The sequence below is a fragment of the Humulus lupulus genome, chromosome 1 (genome assembly GCF_963169125.1).
Source record: "Humulus lupulus chromosome 1, drHumLupu1.1, whole genome shotgun sequence".
NCBI classification, from domain to species: domain Eukaryota; kingdom Viridiplantae; phylum Streptophyta; class Magnoliopsida; order Rosales; family Cannabaceae; genus Humulus; species Humulus lupulus.
This window is the reverse complement of record NC_084793.1, coordinates 192,686,064-192,704,192: the sequence shown is the minus strand read 5'-3', so window position 1 is coordinate 192,704,192 and position 18,129 is coordinate 192,686,064. Positions and strand designations below refer to the sequence as shown.

Genomic DNA, 18,129 nt, shown 5'->3' with positions numbered 1-18,129 from the left:
ACAGTCAGTAAAGAAAAAAAAATAATCAGTGGAAATAGATCAATCACAATAATCGGGGAATAGAAAACGCATAATATAAAGGTGAATACAGCAAGGTCAATCTCTATTAAATATATCTTCGATTGTATATTTTAGGAAGGCACCACTAATCAGTAAATAACTAACTTCATGAGCTCTAACAGCAATTCAATCTACAACTTCTCATTCGGTTTTGAGCACAGGAAACCAATTATTATGAAAATAAAGAACCAAAGATTTATTGCATCTAGAGATGAATCTATAACCACCAAGGAATGTGTAAGCTCATTAAAACGCTAGTAAATTAGAAAATAGGTTCAGAAGCTAATCAGAACTTGACCTGATACCACCACCAGCTGGTCCATTGGTATATAATGTTATAACGTCTCTAGTAAATTGGACTGCATGTTCTTTCAGCTCAAATAATCCATCCATATGCAACCTTACATCATTACTAGCGGCTGAAGATGAAGCGTCATCACCAATACTAGTTGCTTTCAGACTATCGACGCCAATTATATAAGAAAATACAAAACTGTTGATGCCAGGCAATATTTCTTCCAACCATGATTTGACCTAATAAAACATCAAAAATAGATTAATACAATGCAAACACTCAAAAATTCATTTTTTTCCCTCATTTGAATAGTTTTATTATATAATAAATAAATAGCCGTGGAAAAATCTTAAAACTTATCCACCAGGAATTCTGCAGCCTTTGCACGTTTAACACATTCATATCCTCCATAAGATATCTCACCCCATCCTTTCCAACCACAGTCCTGAAAATTTTGACAACAGCACATTAGTATAACCATAGACCAAGGAACAAAAAAGGGTTTTCAATACAGAGCAAAAATATGGTTAATGTTCACTGTTGACAGAAAGAAAGGAGAGGGGAAGATCACATGTCACAGGAGAAATATATGCTTAAATAGTGAAGGCAAACACTATGATAAAAGGTTAACTCCTTCCTGATAGCATAATCTTAGGGAATATGACGCTGGCTAAGAGGGTAAAAAAAAACAATAGCTTGAGCACTTCAAATGACTTAAATTTAAACAAGCACAGAGACATTCCAAACATGTAGGCCAATGATGCAATAAATGTAACCAATTACACTGGATATGGTATTAGTGCTAAATTAACCAAGAATCGATTGCATTGATTGACACCAACAGTCCTTATTTTATAAGAACACAGGCTATTAGTACCACCAAAGGATAACGATCTTGGAACTTATGAGCAGTCTTTGACCAAAGCAAGCGATAAAAGATAAGAGTGGCTCCCATATTTGCATAAACTATTGAAATCAAGGTATTTTAATGGTAGCAATAGAAAGATGAGCTCTCTTTAGTGATTAAATATGCACTAGAGTTCCAAATAAAACTTTCAAGCACAAGCATGGTACACGGAGAGAATAAACCTCCATTTGCTGCTTATGTATTACATAATGAATCAGCCAGAAACATTAAAAGCATCACCTTTGGAATCAATTGCAGGAGTTTTTCAGGGACCGAACCAACAGAGGATTTTGCTCCAACATAAAGAACCTTGCAACTTGACAAGGGAGAGAATGAAACATTATGAAGATCAATAATCTGCATTTAAGGACAAATAGATGACGATCTAAGTCAATTATTGTTCTCCCATTTCATTCGAAATAGAACTATACGAACACAAACTTACCTCATCAGGGGTGACATAGCTACTGGGGTCCCCAATTTAGTACAGAAGTTGTTGAACACAAGTACTGAAATTTAAGACCCCACCACTATGTTCTGCCTTTGCTATGCATACTCTTCCATCAGAACTTATTTCAGCATAAGGATGTGACAAATCAAGGATCTGAGACATAGTCATGTCCCGATATTTGTCACCTAAAAGAAACAAATACATAGCACTATGACCATATATATATTTATATAAGAAGCGTTGTTGTATAAACAAATAACAAAAAAGAAGAAGCTACACTTTTGCCTTCAAAGCCCCCTTTTTTAACGTTGATTAAACTAAATTTACAAGTCACCTGGATGCATGAAGTATCCCCCAGTAAGTTGACAACCACACTCCAGAAGATGGCCTGCCAGAGACCCCTGTGCTAGAAGTTCTAAATTGTCCCAGTTCCAACCCAGTTCATATATCTATTCATACAACAGAAGAATCCTTTAGAAATTATCCTGTCTAAATCAAACCATGACACAATTAGTAAAGCAAAATTCTAGTTATGTTGCTCACAATCAAGAGATGTGATGAAACTTTTAGGTAAAATTACCCATTCAATGATATCACTACCCAATATTACAACCTTTCTAATAACAGTTTTACACAGATGGATAAGAAAGGAAGAAACATTGCTGCTTTTTATATTTTTATAAAGCAAACCTTTTTTTTTACTTGGAAAACTTGGAAATATCTTAAGAGTAATTAATTTTGTATGAGAATAAACAAAATGCATACCATTGGCGCCAAAAATAAGGCAGCATCTGCTACACGAGAAGTTATTACTACATTAGGTTGATGCTTTTCCAAACATTCAACAATGGGAGCTGCTCCAAGATATGTGCTAATACCCTTCATCAATCATACTAAAAAGGTAAGGTCCAACATCTCAAAAGACCACATAAAGTTGACAATAATATAAATTGCTAATGGGTCACAATCTTAATTTACAGCAAATAGATATTTCATGACCAATTTGCAAAAGGGGACCACAGATTGGTACAACTAACATTTTACAGTGAAAGAAACTGGCACAATTATATCAAACTTTAGAGATGCAAATATTATTTACCAATCAAAGTTACAATTAGAGGTAGTAGAACCTTACACCTTCCATGCTATGTGATTTCTCATGAGGTGATCTCGAACCTACATAGACAACAAAATGTAAATTTTTTAAAGATATATAGTACTTATTGTTATCTAATTAAAATAAAGACTGTTATCCAATAAATTAGCATTGGTGACATGGCAAATAATCTCTTGACACGTGGCCGATACCTGGGAGCATCGGCTAGAGTATCGACCAGGAGACACAGTAGAAGCAAGGCAAGGCTGCATTGCCCGCGACCAGTCTGGTCGGTAGTTCCGTTTACAAGGCAGCATTTATGGGATGATCTTTATGAATCCCGAAATTATCTCATACAATCTTCTGGATACCCGATTATTCAGGGAAGAATATCTGTAACAATCTCTTGTAACCCTCCTTGAGCCTATAAATAGCAAGAGATAGCTCAAAGGAAGGGGCTCTCTCATTTTTAGTCATTGAAAAAGATAGTAATTTTTCCAAGTAAATTTGTATTGTTCTTAAGAAGAAGGTGAAGCTCATTGAACCCTGGTTCCTTGATCATCCTTATGATTTTACAGCAATATTATTCTAAGTGGACGTAGGTCATTACCAAATCCTGGGGCCGAACCACTATAAATTATTGTGTTTTCTTTATATTTGTCATTGCGTTCTTCTCCATACATCTGTCCATATCAATCACGTTTTGACTCCGTGTCAGTTGGCCAAATCTTGGGTCAACATTCTGGTGCTTTCATTGAGAGATTGATTTGTTGCTGTTAAGAAAACCAATGGCGAAAGCAGGAAGGAAAACTGGGCAGGCAACTGCCGCTGCACCGTCGAACCCACCACCTCCTCCTCCCCCTGCAAGCATGGCGGAAGATGAGCCGCAACTAGATTTTGAAGAGGAGGAAATGGACGATGCGACGCTGAAGAGCACCCTGGGCGCGTTGCAAGAAGAATTGGCTAGTCTGAGGGTCAATCAAGAGACTGTCGCAGAAGTTATGGCGCGGCAACAGCAGGAGATTGATCGACAGCGTGCGGAATTGAGCGAGAGACAGGCGGAGGTGGATCGCCGCCAGAATGAAGCCATGGCCGCCCTCGAAGCAGCCTTGCTGTTGGCTAGAAATCAAGCCGCACCTGCCTCACAGCCTGACCAACCCACGAATGGTCCACCCCAGAAAGGTCCCAATCCTAGCCCACCAGGTCAGCCTTCAAGTCCACAAAGGCCTGAGCAGCCTCAGACGCCCCATGACGACATCCCGTTGGACCCCGAGGCAAATCCGCCATCCCAAGCTGCTCGGGGTAATTCTCCGCAACAAAGGCAGAATAGGACTGAACGTCAGCCTCGTAGTCCTAGGCGCCATGAGAATGACAGGCCAAACCAAGCGAACAAAGGTCATTACCCTCCTGGTAACAGGAGGGACTCGGAACTAGGCTCTGCGGTTCGTGGACCCCCACGGCATAACGATGCACGGGGACACCGCGACCAGCGCAGGCCACCCTCTAACGCTCGGGGCGTTTCTGCCAGAGACGGGAACAGAGGGAACAGTCGGTCTCACCACAGCCAGTCAAGGGTCAGAGATGGTCACGGGTACAATGAGGCCGACTCAGGCAAGGGAAATGCTGGTGGGAGGAATGGAGAAAGAGGTAAAGGCAGGAGCCAAATACCTCAAGGTGACCAGCCAAATAGACAAGATGCTGGGGGGCAGCCCAGACAAAATAATGTCTTCAACCGGCTCGGAGGCAGCGAGAAACGAAGAAGAGAAGAGGACCTAAGAGATGAACTCAACGATCATCGAGAAAGGCACGGTGAGAACATCCCCCCAGCCACAGAGGCCACCACAATTCTTGCCGCAGTGCAAGCCCAGATAGACGCACTCAATCAGGCTGTGCAGTAGCTGGTCGGAGGAAGGAATTCTTACATCGACCACGACAGAAGGAAAGGTACTCCTTTCGTCCAGAGGATAGCTAACGCTGAAACTCCCAGCAAGTTCAAAATGCCTACGCTCCCGAACTTTGATGGATATGGGGACCCAGTCTCGCATGTGAATAAATTTGAGATTCAAATGGATATACAGAAAGTGTCCGAAGACGCTCGGTGCAGGATCTTCCCTGCAACACTTTCTGAAGCAGCGCAGGAGTGGTTTTTTAAGTTCCCGCCTGCAAGCATAGTTTCTTGGGAATTGTTTGTAAGGGAGTTCTACGGGCAGTTCTATGCGGGTCGTGTGCACCCAACCGAAGCAAACCAGCTGGTCGAGATTCGCCAGGAGGACGGAGAGTCAGTGAAGGATTACGTCCAGCGCTTTATGCGGGCGGCGGCTGGAGCGAAAACAGTAGGAGACGAAGGCAAGATGATGGCCATTACCGCAGGGGTAAAGCGTTGCTCTCCCCTCTGGAAGAGTCTCCGAAAGGAAGGAGTTAAAACGACCCAGGAGTTCTTGGACCGAGCTGATCGTTACATTAAACTCGAGGAAGCCATTACTGATGATGGGAAACCCTCGAACAAGGGTAAAAAGGCCGCCGAGCCTGCCAAAGCCGCCAATGGTTCCAAACCTAATGGCAACGACAAAGGCCATAAAAACGGCAACGGTAATGGCAAAAATGGTGGGAAACGGCCGTATAACGAGCCTTCCACCTCCGACAACAAACGGGCCAAGGGTAATCGTTATGAACCTAGGTTCACTAACTACACTGCCCTCGTCGAGTCTCGGGGAGAGGTTTATCAGGCCACAAGCTCTAGTGTGCCTTATAAGAAACCAGGACTCATTCGAAAAGACATTTCGAAAAGAGACACCACCAAGTTCTGTCGTTACCATAACGACTACGGACATGACACTAACGAATGCAACCAGTTAAAAGACGAAATTGAGTTCCTTATTAGACAAGGACACTTGAGAAGGTATGTACGGGCCTCGGGAACTTCCCAACGAGAAGCTCCAGGTAGCAACGAGCAGGCGTCTACACGCCAACGCTCGCCACCATTACAGCCTGCCCCCGTGGCCGGAACACTTTTAACCATCTGTGGAGGCCCGCACCTCGCGGGAAATAGCGGAAAGGCCAGATAACGATATGCTCAGACTCTACGTCACGACCAGGACATCGAGATGATGGCAGTGGAGGACCGTGCACCAAAAAAGGCTCGGTCAGAGGAAAGTGAGATAACCTTCTCAGATGACGATGCCCGGCACGTTCGATTCCCACATTCCGATCCGCTGGTCGTGGACATCCAAATGGCCAACATGATGGTAAAAAGGGTACTGGTCGATACAGGGAGTTCAGTGAACATCCTGTATAAATCAACACTGGAACGCATGAAGTTGTCCGTAAAGGACTTGGAGGCCTGTAATCAAACCATATACGGCTTCTCTGGAGAAGGACTCGCCCCAGCCGGAATGGTCAAGCTTCCAATAACGACGGGTACAACGCCCACAACAAGGACATTACTCACCACTTTTGTAGTGGTCGATTTCCCTTTGGCATACAACGCCGTTATTGGAAGGCCCATACTGGTTGATCTACGGGCCGTCATCTCTATGTGGCATTTAGCCATGAAATTCCCAACGGACGCGGGGATAGGACGCGTCGTGGGGAACCAAAGGGAAGCCAGGGAGTGCTACAACGCCTCGATCTCAAAGGCGAAGAGTGGGACGTCGAGGAGCACTACCCCAGATCGATTGCAGATGGAAATAGACACGCAAGCCCAATCCGGTGGAGAAGCCACCAAATAGGGTGTTGCCCAAAGCGAGGATGGAGATTTGGATCCTCGCTTTGGGGATTTTGAAGAAAATATTGGACCTGTCGAGGACCTAGAGGAGGTCCAACTCGACAAAAAAGACCCGACCATAGTCGTAAGGGTTGGGAAGAACTTAGAGCCTACTATAAAGCAAGCACTGGTGGAATTCTTGCAAAAGAACCAGGAAGTTTTCGCCTGGACGCACAAAGACATGGTTGGAATAGATCCTGCAGTAATCAGCCATGTCCTAAACATAGATAAAACCTTTTCCACCCGTGCAACAAAAGAGAAGGCTGCTCGATAAAGAAAGATCAAGGGCCTTGAAAGAAGAATTCGAAAGGCTCAAGGAGAACGGGTTTATCAGGGTAGCGTTTTATCCGTCATGGGTCTCCAATCCGGTGCTGGTCCCCAAGCCTAACGGCAAATGGCGGACCTGTGTGGATTTTACGGACCTCAATAAAGCCTGCCCAAAGGACTGCTTCCCGCTCCCAAGAATCGACCAGCTGGTCGATGCGACTGCAGGACATGAGATCCTCTCATTCATGGATGCATATTCAGGCTACAACCAGATCAGCATGCATCCCCCTGACGAGGATCACACCAGCTTTCGGACCGATACGGGCTTATACTATTACAAAGTGATGCCCTTCGGGCTGAAAAACGCAGGTGCGACTTACCAACGGCTAGTCAACCACATGTTTAAGGAGCTGATCGGTGTAAACACGGAGGTATATGTTGATGACATGCTGGTAAAGTCTAAGAAGGCAGAAGGACATGTGAGGGATTTGCAAGAATGCTTTGATGTACTAGACAAATACCAGATGAAGTTGAATCCCCTCAAGTGTTCCTTTGGAGTCGGATCAGGGAAGTTTTTGGGTTTTATAGTGAATTCAAGAGGAATCGAGGCCAACCCCGACAAGATAAGGGCCCTAGTCGACATGAAGTCGCCAGAAAGAATTAAGGATGTACAAAGATTAACCGGAAGGATCGTGGCCCTGAGTAGATTTATCTCGAAATCAACTGACAAGTGTGTGCCATTCTTCAATCTACTCAGGGGGAATAAGAAGTTTGAATGGTCGGAAGACTGCGAACAAGCATTCCAGGCCTTAAAAACTCATATGGCGCAACCTCCCATCTTATCAAAACCAATCGAAGGAGAAACTTTGTATATTTATCTGGCAATTACCGAAGTTGCTGCCAGTGCAGTACTAATACGGGAGGAAGAAGGCGTACATAAAGCAGTCTATTATGTCAGCAAAAGGTTGATCGGTGCAGAATTAAGATATCCGCCAATCGAAAGATTAGCGTATTGCCTAATTCTAGCCTCCAGAAAGTTGCGTCCTTACTTCCAAGCCCATCCTATCACAGTTCTAACCGACCAGCCCCTTCGACAAGTCCTCCAAAAACCTGAGGCGGCTGGAAGACTATTAAAATGGGCAGTCGAACTAGGGCAGTTCGATGTAACTTATTCACCGCGGGCAGCAATAAAGGGACAAGTCTTGGCCGATCTTGTCGCGGAGTTCACCGAACTCCCAGGCAGTGAGCAGAGCGAACAGCCTGAAGCACCTATGCCTCAAGACAAAACTCCTTCGTGGAAGCTATTCACGGACGGTTCATCCAATGAATCCCACGCTGGAGCAGGAGTGATATTGATAACGCCGGAGGAGCATCGATTTCACTGCGCAATTAGGTTCGATTTTGCAGCATCAAACAATGAAGCGGAATACGAAGCGCTCCTAGCTGGATTGAGAATGGCCAAAGATATGAACATAAAAACGCTTGATATTTACAGTGACTCTCAGCTAGTTGTAAATCAAATCCTAGGAGAATATCAAGCGCGAGGATTAAAGATGGTGGTCTACCTGAATAAAACGAAGGATTTCCTAGCCCAGTTTACAAAGTACACCCTCCAGCAAATCCCGCGAGACCAAAATTCGAATGCAGACGCCTTAGCTAAACTCGCGAGCGTGAAGGATGCTGACGCTTTAAACATTGTGCATGTGGAAAGATTGAGCAAGCCAAGTATACAAGCAACTGAGTCCAGTATGGAAATTCGAATGGAAGATACATGGATGGCACCTTACTTGGAGTATCTGACAAATGGTGCACTACCAACAGATAGAAATAAAGCCAGGACTCTGCAAAGGCGAGCCGCTAGGTACATACTGGTCGATGGTATTATGTATCGAAGAGGATATTCAATGCCACTGCTCAGGTGCGTTACACCAGAAAAAGCTAAGGAACTCATGAAGGAAGTGCATGAAGGCTTCTGCGGGGACCATGCTGGGGGGCAGAGTCTGGCAAAAAAGGTTCTAAGACAAGGTTACTTCTGGCCAACAATGAACGAGGATTCAATGGAGTATGTACGAAGATGTGACAAATGTCAGAGGTTCTCCAAGATCCCACGAGCAGCTCCGAATGAACTAAAACAGATACAGAGCCCATGGCCCTTCGCAGTGTGGGGGATAGATTTGATTGGATCCCTGCCAACAGGGAAAGGAGGAGTAAAGTATGCAGTCGTGGCAGTTGATTACTTCACAAAATGGGCCGAAGCTGAACCACTCGCAACCATCACAACCAAAAAAGTTCTTGACTTCGTCATCAAGATCATTATATGCCGGTATGGATTTCCCAGGAAGATAGTTTCAGACAACGGGACCCAATTTGACAGTGATTTGTTCATCGATTTCTGCGAAAGACATGGAGTCATTAAAAGTTTTTCTTCAGTCGCACATCCCCAAGCAAATGGGCAAGTCGAAGCCGTGAACAAAACTCTTAAGGACACCCTGAAGAAAAGACTTGAAGAAGCCAAAGGAGCGTGGCCAGAACAACTGCCTGAAGTCCTCTGGTCGTATAGAACATCCCACCGAACGGCAACAGGGCATACCCCATTTTCTCTAGCCTACGGATATGAGGCAATGTTACCTGTCGAGTTAGATCCCCCCTCACATCGGCGTTTGACTTACGACCAGGACGTGAACAGCCAGTTGATGATGGAGTCCCTAGACTCGATCGACGAGATACGAGAAAAATCTCAACTCCGAGTTGCTGCTTACCAGCAAAAAGTCGCCCGGTACTTTAACTCCAAAGTTAAAGAAAGAAAATTCAACGTCGGAGATTTGGTGCTACGACGAGTTTTCTTAAATACCCGCGACCCCATTGCTGGAGTGTTCGGACCTAACTGGGAAGGACCTTACCAGATTGAAGAAGTCCTTCGCCCAGGCACCTACAAACTTGCATGCTTAAACGGAGATCTCGTTCCGCGCTATTGGAATGGAGAACACCTGCGCAATTATTATCAATGAATAGCCCTTCTTAAAGGACTGGCTTGTTTAAATTTCTCTTTTTAATTTTTACAAGTTTTGCAAAGAGGGTTAGCCACGCTGTATGGCTAACTGCTCGTATATGTAAGATTCTATTTCAGAATCACTCGTAAAGACATGTTTAGTCCATTTTTAATACGAGATTATAAGGGACTGTGCTCAGCCAGTCATTCTTGCCAACCTTTGTGAATTTATATTTACAAGTATTTGTTCATTACGTGTGTTGTTTTGCTGTATTACAAGTATCAGTTTTACTACGAACAGGAACGTTCGAACAGGTTATGGTCAAGGCAAGTGACCCAGGACCTAAAGCTCCTCGATCACTTGGGGGGCATATAAGGCACATCGATAGCAAAGCATACTTCTCAAGGTATGTAAACACATGAACAAAATAAGTGAAAGCATGCTACATTACTTAGAGTATTTTTCAAAATTTGTGTTTGATAAATCATGGCAAAGTACTATGCTAAGTTCGGTCATACGAACAAATGTTATAAATATTATAACATCAAGATTTAAGTTTGGATATAACTGTTCAAAGTAAAAGGATTTGCTGCCCGTACAGCAAAGTTTAAAAAAGAAACTACTGTCTTTACACCACGACCCTTGGGTCGTATATCCAAAAAAGAAGAAGAAAAAAAAAGAATTCAAGAGGCATTCGGGGCTGGAGGGTCCTGGGCAGCATCCTGGTTAGTCACGTCCTCAACAGCATCTTCTTCTTCCAAACCAGCAACGCTTGGAGTGGCAGGGGTCGCGGCTCTTGCTTCCTCCTCGGCCAGTTGGGCAGCACATCGGGCCAGCTCCGCAGTTCTGACTTCCTCTGAAAGGTAGCTAAAGTCAGCACCCTGATTGTGTTTCCAGAAATTGTAGAAACATCAGAGTGTTGTCCTCTTATACTTTTCCAGATTCTTGGAGTTGTCAAGCTCCAACTGCTTCACTTTGCCCTCGAGGGAGAGAATAGCCTTATCCTTGGTCTTGAGTACCTCCCCCAGATGCTTGATTTCGCGGAGATGGGTTTTGTTGAACTCCCGGTACTCTTGCCTCAACTTGACCGCTGCTTCCTTCGCAGCTTCAACCTCGGACAGCTTAGTCACCGCTGCATTTCTCTCTCAGATCACCGCCTCCAACTCCTTAGCATGCTTAGCCTCAGCAGCCGAAAGCTCCTCGGCCGCTTTCACCTGGAACCTCTCGATGGCTTTTGCCTCGGCCTGCTCGAGATAAGCCTGGGCTCGGGTACGGGCAGTAATGGCAGAAAGTAAGGCCTGTGCACAAAGAAAAATGAGTTAGAACTTATCACGAGGACTAAAAAACTAAAGACTCAAAGAATAAAGAAGCACTTACGCTGAAGATTTCGTTCAAAGCCCTGTTCATGATCTGGTCGACTGGCAGCTCTTCAGCTTGAACCATTGCGGCCCTAACACGCTCGCCTTTACCAATGCGATCGAGGCAGTCCCGGGCGGATCGGATGGCACGGCTCATAAGTCTGGCCCCATGAGCCTCTTCACGAGAAAGATGCTCCCTGGCAGGCGCAACTGGAGAATTCGGCCGAACAGGAGTAGTTTGCTGTTCAGAAGGAGCTGGAGGAGGAGTAGGAGTTTGCCCAGTCGGTGCAGGACTTTGCCCAGTAGGCGTACCCTAAGGAGGATCTTCTGGTCGACCCTTCTTGGCTGGAGGGCCTTGACTGGATTCACCAGTTCTCTTCTTAGGCTTCCGTTGGAGTTGAGGAACTTCCTCTTCCTCCTCAGCCTGGTACATGTCGAAAATGTTGGGAGTTGACATATCTGCATGAAGATAAACATAGCAAGTTTATAAAAAAAAGAGGCAGGTGAGAGTAAGTTAGACAATTGAAAGGAGGTAACAAAGTAAATACCCGAGCTACAACTACTAGTCGCTACACTACTGACTTTATTAGTCATATACTCATTATCTGGCATGAAGAAGCCTGATCCTAAGTTTGGAGCATATGTAAAGTTACCATCCCCGTCAAACAAGTGACAGGGAATCGGTAAACCATTTAAAAGCGAAATAACTTTACCATTATCGTCGGAAGATTCTCCCAAGTCAACAATGGGTTCTTTGGCCTTTTCTTTCCCCTTGCCTTGGGGAGAAGAAGGCCTTTCTGCGGAAAGGCTACCCATGGGTTCCCTGATTGTACCTCCTGTTGGCCTCCTCCTAGGAGGAGGCACAGGAGGTTGCTGCTCGGGAACCCCCTCGGCGGTGGCACCGCCCACCACGGGCCCTCTATTTTCATGGCGAGGAGCCAGGAGGCCAGACGACCTCAAGTTCTTTTCGAGTGTCAGGGTCTTGACACATTTTGCTGCATCAGACATCCTGGCCAGAGTGTTAGACCTCGACACCATGCTTGGTGTTGGGGTCGGACGTAACCAAGGGCCTGAAAAACAGATTAAGTTTAAAAAAAAAAAAAAAAAAGATGAAAGGAAACACTTTATGTTAAAGCATCGACCAGACAAAGACAAATTTATACCTCCTCTCGCAAAGGCCAAGTTGTCACTGGTTATGTCCGGAGTAAAGAAGTACTCCTTGTTGTAATGCCCCACGTTTGATATATGGGTTGTACCACTCAAGAACGTCCGGCCGGTTTCCTGGTGGCAGAAGTGGAAAAAGCCTGTCGCGTTGTGCTGAGGGTTGGACTTGAGGTCAAAAAGATAGTTGACCTCGTGGGGTGAAGGTTCTAGCCATTTGTTAAGTTTGTACAGAACATAGAGTGTGGCCAGCATCCTATATCCGTTGGGAGTTATTTGAAAGGGAGAGACGCCGAAATAATTGGCCACCCCCACAAAGAAAGGATGAAGAGGGAGATAAGCTCCCGCCTCAATGTGATACCGGGACTAGGCGCTGTTCGCCCCTCCTGGACAGTTAGCCCTCTGGTCCGCGGTGGGACGTGTAATGGTTACCCCCGTGAGGGGGAATTTCCTGAAGCAGTTAGCAACCATTCGGATGGTCACTGAACTGGCTGGGGGAGTATACCACTCGACATCAGGCGGATTCCGATGACGAGGGCGAGCCCTAATTTGGATATTAGGGTCATGAACAAGATTTTTTCGACCACTGGTCGAGGGAGCCCTAGCCTACGAATCAGGCTGGGCAGGGGGAGTAGTGTTACTTTCAGACTCGGGCCTCTTCTTGCCAGAAGACTTGGAGCGGGCCATTGGAGAGGAAGGATGTGGTCTGGAAGAGGGTCGCGAGAAAGGAATCTCGTGGACACATACAGCTAGTTGTTCTTCCCCCTCGAGCAGCTGGGCAAGAAGGTCGTCGTCGATGGGTCTTTCACCTCCCCACAAATCTGGCATTAAAGTCTTCAAACAGAAGAATGGGGAGGTGAGGAAATAGAACTCTAAAAATCTTGATAGAATAACGCTGGTCGAGTATAAAAGTTAGGCTTTTATACAACAGCATTCTATCAAAAAGCTAGTTTTTCTATACGAACAGTTTGAAAAGTGGATCAAAAGGGTGAAAGTAAAAAGTTTTTTTGTAAAAGCTTTTTCAACTCCCCTTAGGGTGGGAAAAATTTATTTTTCAACTGGCTTAAAAATCGAAATGTAACTTCGGTTTTACGTCCTAAAAAGCATGATCCTGGGTTTTTAAACTAACTCGTAAAACTTTACTACGCCTACAAAACATTCTGTCTACAAGCATTTTAAACCAGAAACAAGATTTAAACAGTATACCACCAGAAGCATGCGTCACGAGAAATTAGAAGCGTGGGGTTTCGAAAACTTACCAAGAAAAGTGATCGTGAAGGTGGAAGAAAGGTCTTCGGAGATTAAAGAGTCCGCGGTCTGAGTCTTGAAAATGCAGGAAAACGGTCTCCGAAGAAGATTAAAGCTCTGGTTTTTAGGGTTTTCTGCAAAGATAATGGCGTGCGTAAAAAGAAAGAAGGGGCTCTGACGGTCTTATATAAGTTTGTCTCTGATATTAAAAAAGTGTGATCATTATTTTTCCTTTTTCAAGGTATAGGGGAACGTGATGGCCGTCGAAATCGTTTCTGGGGAACTGAAAAGGCATGATTAGACAGAAGTGGGTTGCTTTTTTCGAGAGCACACGAAGGGTTCTGACACGTCAGGAGGGTTTATCGAAGAGTCGTTCGTTCAAAGTTTATTTACTGTTCGTAGTAAATAAACTTTGGGGGGCAAATGTTATCCAATAAATTAGCATTGGTGACATGGCAAATAATCTCTTGACACGTGGCCGATACCTGGGAGCATCTGCTAGAGTATCGACCAGGAGACACAGTAGAAGCAAGGCAAGACTGTATTGCCCGCGACCAGTCTGGTCGGTAGTTCCGTTTACAAGGCAGCATTTATGGGAAGATCTTTATGAATCCCGAAATTATCTCATACAATCTTCTGGATACCCGATTATTCAGGGAAGAATATCTGTAACAATCTCTTGTAACCCTCCTTGAGCCTATAAATAGCAAGAGATAGCTCAAAGGAAGGGGCTCTCTCATTTTTAGTCATTCAAAAAGATAGTAATTTTTCCAAGTAAATTTGTATTGTTCTTAAGAAGAAGGTGAAGCTCATTGAACCCTGGTTCCTTGATCATCCTTCTGATTTTACAGCAATATTATTCTAAGTGGGCGTAGGTCATTACCAAATCCTGGGGCCGAACCACTATAAATTATTGTGTTTTCTTTATATTTGTCATTGCGTTCTTCTCCATACATCTGTCCATATCAATCACGTTTTGACTCCGTGTCAGTTGGCCAAATCTTGGGTCAACAAAGACATAATTAAATCATAAAACATTCCTTGATTTAATTGAATGTTGTGTAGCACTTAGTGTTCATAAAGTCTTCAACGTATTATCTGCAATTCACCAAGTACCTCCTAAAAGTGACTTGAAATACCTGCTTTGCCAACATAAACCTCATAAGCAACACCAACAGATACATTTAGTCCCAGGCTGCTGGCTATTTCTACAACTTTTTCCTGTGCACCAAATGGATCCACTGCCCAGAAAAGGAAACAATAGTAAGAACATTTATCTATAAGACTAATTAAAAAAACCAAGTTTGCTTATTGCATAGAATTTCATTTTGTACTCTTACTTGCACCCATGTTTGTGATTACGCAAACTCCCCTTTCCATAGCTATAGGTAAAATCACACGCATCCAATCTGAAACTACACAATCATTGCAAGAAACCACCAGGAGACATCTAGGATTATCATACAAGTCAATAAGTGTTAATACAAATACAATACAACTGTGGAAACATAAAAGGTCCAAAAGAAAGGAGTTTACTAATAAACAGGTTCTCCTGCAGCAGATCCTAATATCTCTCACTTTCACAATTTATTGTTGTCAGTCATTAAGATTCATTGATTATTCCAAAATCTCAAAACTCCAAAATAATGACCAAATAATGGGTGTTCATAGCATTGCAAAGAGATATAAGCTTCAAATGACCATGTATAATAGAGGAAACCAGAGTAAACATAAAAAAAGACTGTAGTCTTCATTTAGATGTTTCCTATGAAATGTAACAATCAAGTTTCAAGAACAGATAAAACTTATACAAGAAAAACACATCATAACCGCTAAAAGCAACAAAGGCTTACTCCTTGAATCGTAACCATCACCTCCTGACACCATAACCTAATACCGATTAGCAAGGGTGCGTTCTGCTAGGCATTCGAGTACAAGATAATTAAGTTCTTTCACTCTTTGACAGTCGAACAAATAGATCTTGTCCGCTGGAAGGAAATTGTCGAATATCATAAAGATCTCCAAACCAGAAGATGCAGCCACTTCCTTCACCTCTGATATCTAAGTTTGTATAAGCCGTACAGGAAAAATTACTCAGACATTTAGCCCTACATTCCCGTAGATTCATACTCTTGTTCACCCATGTATGTTGAGCATCCAGCAATTTCCAACCAGAAAATTTCAAAAAGAAGTGATATTTTGGTTAGTTTTTCATTCTTTTCCAGCAACCAAACAGCTGTTAAAACCAAAATACTCCGAGAAAGTAAAGAAAAGAAGAAAGTACCTGCTGTTTCTGAGACTCTTCGTCCAGTGCCTTCTTTTGTTGTTCCTCATATTCTTCTTCTTCTTCTTCTTCCATCTTCTTCCTTTTCATCTCCATGGCCTCGAGCCAGGCCTTCTCCCTCTCCTCGAACTCCTTCCTCTCCCTCTCGGACCTCTCCGCATCTTCCTTCTCGTCAAATCGACCACGCCATTCTCCGATTCACCATCGCCACTGCACGGTTGTTGAGCTCTACACTGAGAGTGATTTGGGCAAAGATAGAGGAGAATAATTTGGGCAAAGAGTGATTTGGGCAAGATAGAGGAGAGTGATTCAGGAAAGACAGAGGATAACACGAGAGAGAAGTAGAAAAAAAATAAAGATATAATTTTAGTTTCCCTCTAAATAAATTCACTCACCCGCCAACACTATAACTCATTTTATATCCCATTCACGTGTTGCCCAATATAATACACTACCATAATACTTTTTTATTAGTATTATATTCATGTGTTATGGAAATGGGTATTTGGTGTAATACATTATGACGATATGTTATTGACTTGGTATAGCAACTCACCAACAAGTAAATATTTTTTTCTATATTAATTTTTAATTTAGTTTTTTTTTTGTCATAATTAATGTTATTTCAAACCAATGAGAAACACTTTCTATATTTAGAAATTGACATGCATTTAAAAAAAATGAAAATTTACAATATTATATTTTCATAAGAAATACACGTTTTTCATCAGGTAACTCTTCCAAAAATTTGAAAAAATCAAAATTTATTTTAAGAAATATTAATTAACAACTATAAATATGGACCATTGATTTTAATACAATGGTTAATATTAAAGTAACTATCCATGAGTAATAACCATTAAGAGTGCACCCATATATATTGTTTTCCAATGATTTAAAAAGTGGATTTTAATTTTTTTTATTTTTAAATTAATATTAGTGGCAGTGCATAATTGACTAGGATGGTCTTTTGAGTCAGTGTACAATTGATGCTAAAACGAGACACATTCACATTAGTTCCGCATTGATACAAAATCGTCATTTGCGTTAGTTTTGCATTGACACAAAATCCTAATTTGCATCAGTTTCTCATTGACGTTAAATTCAATAAAGTTCACATTATTGGATTATGCATCACTTTTTGTACTAACACAGAAACCTTTTAATGTTAGTTAGAAATTGAAGCGAAGTTGACTTTTTGTAGTAGTGGCAAAAGGTAAAAGTATTGAGGTTTAATGTTAGATAAATGAGGTTTAAGCTAAAAATGTGTTTGGATATATGATCTAGTTTATTTTAGATTTTGTAATATATATATATGGGCGATATATGAGGATGGATGATTGATGCATGAGTTTTAAAACTTATTTAGATAAGGGAATCCATAGTTCCAAAGGATCTAGGGTAAACAGTAAAAGTTGACAGATTTAGTTTCTGATCTCCAATAGGTCAAACTCTCCAAAAAAAATCTAATTGTATGTATTTTGATTTAATCAATATATTTTTAGGAAGATTATATGAGTTTAGGCTTTTAAAATGCTCAAAAAAATTTAAAATTCATCAAGTTATGGATATTGAAAGTTTGACATGCAAAACTATTTTTGACTAGACATATTTGACCTACGACTTTAGGAGATAATCTTTACCTATTAAAATAATCCTTTAGCTTTGAGATTTTTTTGGAACATTTTTTACATGTAAAATTTCTAAGTTGGAAAGTCTGAGAAAAATCGAGCAAGGGATTCAAATTTTATAAGTTTTGCAAGTTGGGTTTCAAATATGGAAATTTTGGATGATGACCAATCAACGTTTTCATGGATTCTTACACTCAAACTATTTTATAATTTTTTGTATATATATATATAAATAAAGGAAAGTTTCAAGGAGATTATGTTGCACTCTATAATCTCTTCAAAACACTAATTCTATTTTCTCCATTAATCTAATTTTTTAAATTCATTTACAAAATCCATTATCTTTTTTTTTTTTAATTTTTAAATTCATATAAAATTATCTCTCCACAATTTTTTCAAAACACTAACTCTATTTTTTCCATTAATCTAATTTTTTAATTCATTTACAAAATCCATTATTTTTTTGAATGAAAACACAATCCATTAATCTACAAAATCCATTATCTTTTTTTAAAAAAATTTTAAATTCATATAAATTATCTCTCTACAATCTCTTCAAAACATTAATTCTATTTTCTCCATTAATCTAATTTTTTTAATTTATTTACAAAATCCATT

General features: G+C 42.0%; 1 pseudogene; it reads right to left on the bottom strand.

Moving 5' to 3' along the window:
- Positions 1–339: 339 nt before the first annotated feature.
- LOC133825819 (uncharacterized) lies at positions 340–15,976 on the bottom strand (annotated as a pseudogene).
- Positions 15,977–18,129: the final 2,153 nt, after the last annotated feature.